At 36.0% G+C, this 13,035-nt stretch overlaps 1 protein-coding gene across 4 annotated transcripts in view; it reads right to left on the bottom strand.

Moving 5' to 3' along the window:
- Nucleotides 1-13,035, bottom strand: part of NRXN1 (neurexin 1) — a 1,232,227-nt gene that overhangs the window by 100,432 nt on the left and 1,118,760 nt on the right. The window lies entirely within an intron of this gene.

Below are 13,035 nucleotides of genomic sequence, written 5' to 3' on the forward strand. Positions count from 1 at the left end.
GCCCATCTGGGACGCTGGCACTACAGGTGGCAGCTTTACTTGCTGAATCACAACGCCAGACTCAAACACTTTATATTTTTGTTCACTTTTATATTCATGGAAATTGAAGCTCAAAGAAATAAATATTTCAGAGATGATAACCAAGTTATCCAGGGCACTGACGTTCTAGAACTAAATCATTTTCCATTAACATATTTCCTAAATTTGAAGAAACAAGCTCACATTGAGGATGTCAAGCATACATAATTGTCCAAGGTCAATATGAGCAAAGGATTAACAGAAAAGTTGGCATTTTCCTTATTTCTAAAAGGATTCTAGCATTCTTTTCTGGTTTCTTGGGCCTAGCAAAAATTCATCCTGGTCAAGGGATAATCTAGAGAAGCAGATGTTGTGATGCAGCAGATGAAGCTGTTACACGGGATGCACCATCTCATTTTGGAGTGCCTAGGATGGATTCTTACCTCTACTTCCAACCCGCATCCTGTCAGTGTGCCTGGGAGGCAGAAGGTAATAGACCAGTTACTGAAACTGGGTCTCTGTCACCCTTATGGGAGACCTGGATGCATTTGTTGGCTCCTGGTCTCTAGCTGGCTTAGCCACTGCTGCTATGGGAATCTGAGGAGTGAACCAGCAGATGGAATATGTCTCTCGCTTGGTCTTTACTCTGCCTTTCAGATATATAACATACATACATATAACTCTTTAAAAAGGATCACATATATACCTCAGTCTTTTCTCATGAAAACTATGCACTGATTAGAACAGAAGCATGAATTACTAGAAGAATGAACAAAAAAAAAATAAATGGGCATGAAATGTTTTTCAAAGCTATGCTCCATATATTGCTACTACATCTTACAACTCCATTTATGTCTTTTTTTCATTCAAATCATTATTTATCTTTAATATGTGTCTCATAAATACATTATGTACATAGTAATTCTTTCTACCATGCCCACATTTTTCCTACTCTCTTTCTTATTTAACCAAGAAAGAGAAATAAAAAAAGAAAGAAAAGGAAAAAAAGAACAAATGGAGTGAAAAAACTAAGAGAATTATTCCTCAACTGTCTATGCAATTGCTGATCTATGTTATTGCCTCTCAATGGTGATTACACTTTTTTTCCCCTTCCTCTTTTCCCTTCCTTCTGCTCCCTTCTTTCTTTCTAGAAACTTAATTGTCTTTAAAGAAGAACCCAAGGATGTTATTTCATTTGTGAGCTCTTGGACATAACTATAACTTATCAGACATATAATATCCTCCTTTTACTATACTAAAAGGAAGTGATTCTTGAGAACCAGTTTTACTATTAAGTTTCACAGTACAACTCTTGGGGACAGAGGTCCTGCATAAGAAGTTGGTACACAGTGACTCTTATCATTTATTTAACAAATAACATACTTAACTATGACATTAGTAATTGCCCAAGGCTCTCGACATTATCTGTCTCAGCTACGGAAGCCTTCTGGATCCATTAGCTCAGCAGAGCCATAAGCAAATTGGATGTTCTCTCCTCCCTTCAGAGAAAAGTACATCCTTCTTTGGTGGCCCCTTCTTTCCTCTGGTGTCTCACCCAAAGGGCTCCTTTGTGTAGGACGTCTTTTGCTGGAATATCTTGGCTTTCCATGTCTGGTATGCTACCCCTGGGCTGTCCAGCCTGACCTGAGTGTCTTAAGGGTTGATTCTGAGTTCAGAGTGCTACCTAAAGCAATTGTCCTTTTCTGTGTCTGCTTCATGGACTGCTTCCTACATTTATATTTTTATATATCCTTTTGAATCTGATATAGGAGTGGAAAGCATGGATTAACATAATTTCGGAACCAATGAGTTAGCTTTTCTATCCTTGTTTACAACAAATAATTTGTAATACATACAAAATATCAATCAAGGTGTCACCTCTTCACCAATTCTATCATCATGTTTAGATCACAAATTATTTTTGGCTTTCACTTTCCTTTAGAAAAGAAAGGAGGAATTGAAAAGATACATTATTTTTCAAAGATGTTTTTAGTTTTAATTTATTTGAAAATCAGAGTTACACACAGAAAGAGAAATAAAGAGAGAGAGAGGGAAAAAGAGAGAAGAGAAAGAAAAGAAAGAGATCTTCTATTTACTGGTTCATTCTCCAAATGGTTACAATGGCCAAAGCTGGACTAGCATGAAGCCAGGAGCCTTTAACACCATCCAAGTCTCCCATTGCAAGGACAGGGGTCCACTAACTTGGGCCATCATCCATTGCCTTCCCAGGTACATTAGCAGTGAGCTGAATCAGAAGCAGAACAGCCAGGACTCAAACCAGCACTCACATGGGATGCCAGTGGGCATTTCAGGCAGCAGCCCAATATGCTGCTCCATAACCCAAAAATCACATTATCTGAAATATTTTACCATTAAAGACTTTTCTTTTTTATAAAAAATCTATGTATTTGAAAGGTAGAATTAGAGAGAGTAGACAGAGACAGAGAGAAAGAGAGACAGAGAGAAAGAGAAACAGAGAGAATCTTTTATCTACTGATTCATTCTCCTAAATGGTGGCAATAGCCAGGGCTAAGCCAGGCTGAAGCCAGGGACCCAGAACTCTACCCAGGTCTCCCACTTGGGTGGCAGGGGCCAAAATACTTATTTCATCTTCCACTGTTTTACCCTGTGTATTAGCAGGAGGTGGATCAGAAGTGGAGCAACCAGGCCTTGAACTGGTACTCATATTGTAGGTGGTGACTAAACCCTCTGTGACATAACACCAGCCACTATTGAAGACCTTTACATTTCCATACATCCCACAGGCCTTCATAATTTTTCACCAGGGGAACTGTCATTGTCCTAGATGTTGCATGTGGAGTTCCAAGTTGCTTTTGCCATAAAGTATATCCCCAAGTTCATTCATTAATAAACATGTTGAACAAATGAAACTGTACTACACACCAGACTCTATTATGCCATGGCTATGTATACTACCACAAATGAGAAAGATTGGAAACTGACCTCTTAGAATTAACATTATAGTTAATATGAAAAAGTCCAATTATTTTTTAAATGTTTATATAAAGAAGTCTGAAAGAAGTTTTCATATGAGTGTTGTTTTGTGTTAGAAAATCCATGAAATGGAATGGATTGCATGCCTGAAATCATTGCCCCATAGGGGTCTTCAGTGTTTGTGGTTTTGTCCTTTCTCACTGTGGTGTATATATTGTGATCATGGACAAGGTTGCAAAGACTTTTGTAGTCAAGAATCCCTATCTGCTGGGATCAAATATGCAAATAAATCCTTTCATTACAATAGTGTCTTCTGCAAAGCCATTTCATCACTTCATGTCCAATAACATTATGGTTTCAGCTTCATTCATTTTCTTTGTGTTACTTAGCCATTTTAAGCATGACATCTTTAAGAAGAAGGACCCTGCTCAATACTCCAGAGGAGTTTTTTTGCTCTCTCTCTCTCTCTCTCTGTGTGTGTGTGTGTGCGTTTGTTTTAATGCAGCTAAGTAGTGCAATCTACTTTTCAATCCAGTATGTAGGCTCAGTATCTTGTACATATGGTTTTATTGGATTTATAAGCTCAAAAGTTAAATAAACTCTTTGGGATGAATATTACTTGATCCTTTGAATTGTTGGCCTGACATCAAGAGTCAGAACTATTTTAATAAGCCTTATTTTTTATCTCAGTATACTGTATTCTAGCACAACACACTAGGTTGGTATAATTCCAGAAAAGAGGTAAAGTCATATTATGACTTGATTAAGCCCTTCAATCAGTACACACATGGGTATGGGAGAGATGACAGTATCTTATTAAGTACAGTGAAATATGTGCTACTGCTTCCATTCAATAGAATCTACAGCACACGGAGTTTGAGTAGTGTGTGAATGGTTTTTAAGGTATCTTTTGGTACCAGATAGAAATAACAGAACAAAAATTCAGTGACTCATTGGGCACTTATTTAGGCAGATTTATAAATGTGGGGCAGAATAAATGAAATAAATTATTTTATTCCAAGGTAAAACAAACATACCTGATGAAGAAATTACATCACTTCTGTACTAGGCCCAATGAATGCTTGAAAATGAAGGATGTGAAGAATGGTGGAATGCTAGGGCCAGGTAGATCTTCAGTAGAAATTTAAAGAAAGCATGAAATGTGGATAAGCAAGTAGTAGAGTGATCTACAAGTGATACAAGTTAAATATTAAAGTTGTATCACCAGAGAGAGCAACAATGAATGTCTAGCCTAAAGACCTATTTTTTTTTAAAAAGGGAGAGTAAAAATAAGAAAAGAAAACAAAAAGAAAAGGGAAGGGAAGAGAAGAGAAGGGGAGGGGAGGGGGGGGAGGGATGGGGAGAGGAGGGGAAGGGAGGGAAGGAAAAGAAAAGAATAGAAAATGAATGAAACAAAAAGAAAAGAAAAAAGGAGAGGAGAGGAGAGGAGAGAGGAGAGAGGAGGGGAGGGGAGGGGAGGGGAGGAGAGGAAAAAGGAAGGAGCCAAGAAGTGAAAATGAGGATACGGGGATTCTAGTGGAGAGTGAATAGTGAAGTATTAATAGGGGCATTCCGATTTAATGAGTAGGTGTAATTCCTTTATTAAGAGTAATGGCCTAAAAATGCTATTTGAGGAAGAATAGTTACCAAGTCAATTAAGCTTTATCATAAATAATTATAGTGGCTGGCATTAGCCAGTGGGCTTAGTATGTTGCATATTCTAAGGATGTTATACATGTCACTGCTTTTATTCCAGCCTTTCTCAACCTAGGCACAACTGATATTTAGGGCTGAATAATTCTTTGAGGTGGAAGGTTGTCCTGTGCACTGTAAGATATTGGAAATCTCCTTGACCTCCACCCAGTACATGCTGGCAACTGTGCCCACACATGTAGACACTCACAAGTTATGACAAACAAAATTGTCTCCAGACATTGCCAAATGTCCCTCAAGGGCAGTATCTTACTAACCAAAGAAGTGATTTATTTTCAACAATAAGCTATGAGATAAATTTGATTAACTCTTTTTTCAATAACTCCTCTTTTATTGATAAGGTATGACCATGTTAAATATTAACATGCTAAAAGTAAACCTGCCTTGAACTCCAACATGAGTCCAGGGACTGATTTTTTTTTTAAACATGTACGAAAGGCACAAGAAAGACAAACAGAAAGTGATTCCCCATCTATTGGTTCACTCCACAAATGCCCACAAATAGCCTATACTGGACCAAGCTGCAACCAGGTGCCAGGAACTCAGTCAGGGTCTCTTATGCGTATGGGAAGGACCCAACTACTTGAGTCATCATCTGTTGTCTCCCAGGATGAACACTAGCAGGAAGGCAGAATCAGGAATGGAGCCAGGACTTGAATCCAGGCACTTTCAATGTGGGATGCAGGTATTCCAAGAGATGTCTTAACCATTATGCCTAATGATAGCCCCATGACTTGATTTCTTAATCATTATGGTGTGTTGCTTCTCCATTATCTTCCCAGGGAAGAGTTTAGTCTAAAGCCTTATTTTAAAAATACCAGGAAATAATTCCATTTAATAAGTCCCATTTTGGCTAAAATACTGAAAAGCTGTGGCTGGATTTCTCCACTTAAATTAATGCTATCAGAGTCAATGTAGCCAAGGCTTCTGTTATTTGTGATCTATCCAGAGGCTGACTTTCTCTTTCTCTTGTAATGCTATTTCTGTGATATGTTCTATATAACATTAAAGAGATCCTTCTGTATCTGGGCTTAAATCAACATCAGAGCAGCTATTATTATTTTTAGTGTCTCTTCTATCATTTCTCCTAGACTTTGGCTGTGCAGGATAAATAAAAGGCCTTTACTTTTCCACAATGATGAAACAGTACAATTATTAGAGCACATTTTGTACCTTCCACATATCCTTAGCTTGTACAATATGATAACTGTCCTAGCACAAGAGGACACTTTCTTCACATTTTATGATCAGATCTGTTTCAGTTTCCTTTAATGATGTGTGGAGAAGCAGGAAAAAAAGGCTAGGAGAGAAAAAGGTCTACCCTATCTTTGATGTAGAGTTTTGCAATCATGTAGTGAGAAGTCCTCTGAGCTCATCTCACTACAGGCAGGCAGGAGACGGTGGCAGGAGTAAAGAGTAAGACATGGGGACAACGTAGAAATTATAATAAGTAATTGTAGTCTTGGCTCCCTTTGGCTGGACAAGTAAACAGAGATTGCTGCTAAAGGAAAAAACGCCTTGGGCTAGGAAGGAGGGTGCTGGGCACTGTGTGTTTGGCCTCTGTTCTCCTGTCAGTATGATATTCATGACAAGTGCTTTATAGTGATAAGGTTCTGTGTATCGGGAATAATGAATGAAGAGAAGAAAGGATTTCCAGTTTTTATTATTTCAACATTAAGCATCAAAATAAGGCAGCAGGTGAAAAAGAAAAAAGAGAATCACATATCAGTATAGGCAAAAATATATTGACAGCATCAAGCATGTTTTCTCAACCTGAAAAGTTTTACCTGTACAACTCCAGACTTCACTGGAAACTCTGTTTCCTTATCAGTAAAATGGAATAAAACTATGTCTCTTGTAGGATTTTGTGGGGACTTATACTGAAATTACTAAGCAGATGATACTTTCCACAATATCTATCACAATATAGACAACAAATATACATTGATCAAATGGACACAAAATTTTTAAGTGAAAAATGTCATTGTGTAATTAAGTTGAGTTTCTTTGCCCTCCTGAGGTTTCACTAAGCATTAAAAAATCGTAATATTTTCATTTTAAGGAAATTCAAACTTAAAGTTAAGACTAAAACAATTGAAAGGACCAAGATAACCAAGCAGGGAAAACACAGAAATTCAAGGAACAAGAAGGTATGACACCATTTCCTTTCAGTTTAGGGGGTTTTCTTTGAGTTACAGTCAACTAAGCTTGAAATGATAGAAGGAACTCCAATAGGGTGTCTTGTTGCCAGTGGTAGGGTTTGGGTTAGGTAGAGCTGTGAAGCTATCTAGACAGTCAATCAAGAAAGTTTATCTTTCCCTGTAGGAGCAAAATCTAATCACTCCAAGCCATTCTAACAACAAAGCAAGGGAGCTGGCACTCTCACCTCCCTCTGTTCAGAACTTTATTACTGGTAGAGTAATAGTGTACCTGATAAAGACAGCCTGCAACCAATGAGGTTGTCAACACCTGTTCTACCTGCCACCTCCTGCTCTGTTTGCATTTGTTCTTTTTCTCCTGTTTTGGAGATGAAGGACATCTCATTTCTCAGCTCAAAGTCTTCAGCATATAACTTAACGTTGATGTTTAATCAACATTTTATATGCTACAATCTTGTAAACTTTTAGGCCTTCTGCATATTTCCCTGCCATGTGGTCAGCACTCAGTGTCCCTCTAGATGATACTTGTGATATGAATGGGAAGTGTTATTATTATTTACACTTTATAATGTGTCAACTCTGACACAACAGACACTCTTTATAGTGTACCATAATAGTTCCCGATTCATGCTTAAAATATTTTTGAAATGAAAAAATATTAACTATAAACAACCCCTTGTCTCATGAAAGATCACTGTAACAATACCAAAAATGTAACATAACAAAAGCTGTAAGAAAAAAAATCCATAAAAATTTAGAATGAGCCCAGTATGTTTGCAAATGCCAACAACAGTAATTTTGTATTCCAATTAAAATGTTATAGTGAAAGAGCAAACCATCATCCAAACTATTCTTAAAAACAGCTCAATAAATTTTTGTTTACTTACAAAGAAGCAAAGTTTTCAGTAAAGCAGATACCTCTGGTAAAAATTTGAGAATCAAAAGATCCAAAAATGCTATTTTCTGTTCTTATTACTCAAACATTGTTATCTTTTAATGATATCAATTTATAAGAACTTAAGGTTGAAAAGCACATATTTAAATATATAATGTATAAAAAATAAGGGATTCTAGTTTTTTTGTTTTTGTTTTTGCTTTCTGTGGGTACAACCTTATGCTGCATCAAAGACTTTCAATAGCTGTCGGTTTACTTTTCGGGCCACTGAATTTCCATTTAGAGAAAGGTCATTAATTCTCAGGAACTCTTTTTAGAACACTTCACAATTATTGTGACTCTGAGACTCTGATCTAGGATGCTATGGTAGTTTAAGACAGGAAGATGTCAAATTAAGTGTGATAGATGCTTGATTTTCTATAGTTTGGTAAACGTTATACAGATTGTAACCCTGATGCTTTCCCTGCAGTAGACATGCATTAAAAGGCCCTACATAAGCTAGAAAAGCCAATATACTTCTCAAAACATTTTGAGTATGAGAGAATCCTGAACAATGAAATAACATTTCCTCATTAAAGTACCAGACACAGCATCATTCCCACAAAGGTGCCTCTAGCAAGTAATCCCGGGTCCTTTTGCATATGAGTATTTCCAGGGCTGGTTTGTTTTTCTATATTGACATTAATCAGCTATGTGTTCAAAGAAACACAGATTCTAATGCCTGTCAAATTTCCTTTCAAATTACCAAAGGTTGCATTTCTCTGACTCAAAGATGAAGCAAGGATCCCGGTAGCACAGGGGACCTGAGGAATATTCAATGAAGAGAGTCATGAAAATAGATGTGAAGGCCATGATGGACCCATTCCAACTATGACTTCATGGTAAAATGCTATGACTTCAGCATTGAATTAATTGTCATATTGTAGAGGTTTTGTATTATTATCATAATATTTTTTTCCTTCTGGCTTCTTACATCTTTTAGGAAAACAAAGATAAATGTACATGTAAAACTTTCTATACTTTTGGGATATGGTCTCCTAAAATTCAGAGACTACTGATTCACATGAAAAGCATAATGTTTTCGGAGATCAAGGCCACTAGTTATTTGCAAGCATTTTGAAGGCAAAATTCCATTCCTTAGAAGTCCTGGCATTTCATCTTCTACCACATCCTTAGCAACAGACTAAAGCTAAATATTTGTCCAATATTTAATCTGCCTTCTATGTGGACTGGACTGAATGTGTTAGCAATGCAATATACAAGAAGAATGGGTACAGGAAATCCTTTTACACTGATCTTAGCAACCTGTCTGCATGTCAATGAAGGTAAAGAAAATGGAACATAGGAAAAGAATGAGCTGGTAAGGTTGACAATATAGGGGAAATATTATTGTAAAATATTTAATAGGTAAATATAAATCAGGGAATAGGCATGAAGTCAGGTAGCAGAAAACTAAACTTCATATTTCCTAATCATTCCCTCTGCTTTGCAAATCCTTCCAAAACATTACCTCATCTGCGCTTTCATCACCCCTGGTGTATAGCGTTCAATTACTCATCATATCCCTTTACACAATGGAGATATTTGCTTTGATTCAGTCCTAGTTGCCATTATCCTCCTTCTCTCAGTTTAGCACTTATTACCTGTATTATTTTGACTTAAGTCTCATGTCTAGAACAAGTTTGAAAGCTATTTGAGGACAAGGGTATGTCTCTCCTGTGCATCTCTTGTTATCCTCTCTTGAATCCTAGGTATCTAAAAGCTAAGTCTGATCAATTATTACAAGGTAGTTTCAGAACATGTAGTATATAACTGAAGGTCAAGTTTACAATTCTAAGCCTATTTCTTTATATTCATTAAGGACACTGCTCAAGTAGTTGTGACACCAAATTGCTTGTAATTTCTTTAATGAACATATGAAAAACAATTTGTAACTCATATTTTATAATAAAAAATTATGTATCATTTCTTAGAGGAAGAATTTTAAATATGTTTATCATTGTCTTAAGTTCTTATTGTCTATTATTAGGGTTTTTTTTAAATTAAACTGTTTTATCACTATAATACTTAGCAATTTCTACTATTTCATCTCATCATAAAATTCTTAATTGCATATTGGAAGTGTACTTATGACACATTTTAGATAGGAAAACATGTTTCCAAGGCTAATCATTAATCTGTAAACAAGAAACATTCCTGGACATTTTTTCCCAGTAAGGCTTACTCTTAGAGTGTGCTTTTGTAGTTAATAGCTCAGAGAAGTAAACATAATTCAACACTAACCAGTAGTGAAAAATCAATATGCAATCATATTATTTACTTGATAATTTTACATAAATTTTTATAAATCAAATGCTCATTTTATTTCTTAATAGTCCTTCTGACTGATTTTACATCTTGGCTGATTCAAAATGAGCCAATTAGATGTGAGAGAAGAATAATGCTTGATTATGTGTCCCAAGTTCTAATAGAAAAATAAATAGGTATCCCTTCTCATCTCCCTGATTCTCATCCTCTCCTGCCTCTTCCTCCTCCTCCATCTTCATTTCTCTTTTTATCTAAAATTAGTACAAAGTTCATTAAATCTGTCAAAACAATTTCTGACCCATTCCTCCTTTTTCCACTCCTAAGTAAGAATAATTCCTTCTAATTTTTACAGAAAAAAGAAAAACATGCATTCAAATTGATGTCAGGAAATATTTTTATGTTAAATCAGCTAAGCTAGGAATTGTAGCATGTATATGTTATATATATGTATATGTATAATTGAAGTTTTCAGTTCATCATAATGTAGGGGAAGTTAAAGTACACAGCACACAATACAAGCCTTTTCTCAGATACAAACACATAGTGATGACAAGCCTTACTTCGCAGCTCGCTCAAACATTAAAGGTGTTGAATTCCAATAAGTACTTTGGGGGGTGTATGTGTGTGCAAAATTCATATATAACCATCTGCTAAAGTCTTAACACTGCACAAATTGTGCTAATATGAGGGTTTTTTTTTCTTATTAAACAGTGCAAGGATAAAGTTATTTAGGTGTGTCTACTTCTCTAAGATGTCTATGAAGGATTTCTATGTAACTTAATTGTGTATTGTGTGTAGTATTTGGGCAAGCTAAACATGGCTAGTACAGCAGGTTGAAAAGGAATTTTGGTTGGAAAACATGCATAGGCACAATTCACAAAACTATGCACAAACAAGCACAGGAAATAAATATACTGCAAATTTTCATTGACATTGAGAAATTTTGCTTTTCTTTTGATATCTCCTTTGGAATATACCTATAGTTAATAAATAGCCCCGGTCTAGAAATATGAAAGATATTTTTCAATAAATGAATTAGAGAATAAAATGTTGGGCAATTTTTGCTCATCATAACTTCTGGAAACAAGACTATTAATTACTACCAAGAGAATTCTTCAGCATTGATCTCCTTGACTTTAGAGTTCCCTTAATGTGTATAATAATCAAAACAATTTGAAAGAAATTTTAAAATATAGTATGCCATCATCTTTAACAGATGCCAAGCCATCTATTCTAGAGTCTTCTATCTGCTTTATGACCATACTTAAAAGATAATTCAGACACAATGGCTACAAAACAAATGTTAACAGGCAATTTTTTAAAAAAATGCTAACCATTTTTCCTTTTATTTGAATCTTGGAAACCAACTCTTAAAGAAGTGACATCTTACTGATTTCTGATTTTAAAACCCTATTAATCCTGCAGGTAATGATGTGATAGATAAAATGATGCTAGGATTTCTATACCACTAACTCTCTAATATAATTCTTCTCTCCCCCAAATAAGTGTGTATATATGTATATATATGCAGCATGCATATATATATAGTTATATATAACTTAGAAAGTAGAGCATGACATTTAGCATGGATTCAAATCCTTCTGAAGTAAAAAGGATGTGTACAAAATTTCAGAATTGCATACAAATTTGAAATTTAAGAAAATCATTTCCCAACTATTATAGATGAGAGACTAGAAAGTATCTCCCTCCTGAAATCTTTGGAGCATAATCAGCATAGTATAAAATAATTTTAAATTTTCTTATTTTTTATAAAAGATGTTTTCTATTTCATTGTTACCTACATTTGCATGTCACTGTTCCTCTGAAATCTGTGATGAGTAGTCACTAAAATGTCAAGGAATGAAATCAATCGATTTTTATTCTGTGACCTGTAAATATATCAGTTGTAAGACTCTCTTATACAGAAGATAGAAATAAATCTTCTAGGGACACAATACTCCATCTTCCATTAACTTTGAGCATCAGCCTTTACATATACTCCCAATTGTTCTTGCAATCAAGCAGTACTACATCATTCTGTTGATTTTCAAGGGACTGTGTGTCCTTCCTTTCTCGCTGATATCCAGGGAAGAAGCGGGGATACACTGAAGATGATGATTTGTAGTGGGTGCTGAGGCTCCCTTGATATATGTGCATATGCCTGTCAGACTCCATAATGCACTAGAATCCTTAGGAAAGGGCATAAATCACCTCCAAGAGCTTCTCTCGTCCTTTTTGGAGAAGAAGTTGCACTACTTTACCTGGCTTAGTAAATCTGGCTGCTGCTTTCTTTTGAGTTTTTGATTAAGAATGATTACACGTGAAAGTCCTTTAGCCTTCATCACTTTTCTTTTCTAATGCCATTTTGAAACATGTGGTACAAGTTATAAAGAATCAGTGATAAAGCTATATTTTCCTTGCCACTAAGTTCAACTATAAATGAATCTATTAGGTAGCTAGGTAGATATTAGCCTATGTGTGTAAGATGGGCCAAACAAAATGGGAATATTTGGAGGAAAATGGGAATCTTTAAAGAAGATATGAATTATTTTATGATGCGATAAGGAAACTAGACTTGAAAGCAGACCAGCAACTACATATCTCTACTATTGCTCTCGTTCAATAACCTTGTTAGGTGGGTTCCAGCCCTCTTCCTGGGGGGACTTACACCAAGAGGACTATTAGAACCAATACCACCAGGTTAATAGGGTCCTGGGAGGATTTTCAGGAATTCCACACCCAGAAAGCACTCCACCCAGCAAGTTCCCGGAAGGAGGAGGAGGGAAGGAGACATGGGGAGGCAAGGGACCCATACCCACATCCATAAAAACTCCAGTGTGAATACAGACTGGAGCCACAGTACTTAAATGAGATGCCCACCTGGTCTCTCAGGTGTATTTCTCTTTGTTAAACTGTGCTCCCTCCCTTACCACTCTCTCTGTCTCACATCTGAATTCTTTCTTATGCAAAGTCAGAGCAGCCATCTGT

The sequence above is a fragment of the Lepus europaeus genome, chromosome 13 (assembly GCF_033115175.1).
Source record: "Lepus europaeus isolate LE1 chromosome 13, mLepTim1.pri, whole genome shotgun sequence".
Taxonomy (NCBI): domain Eukaryota; kingdom Metazoa; phylum Chordata; class Mammalia; order Lagomorpha; family Leporidae; genus Lepus; species Lepus europaeus.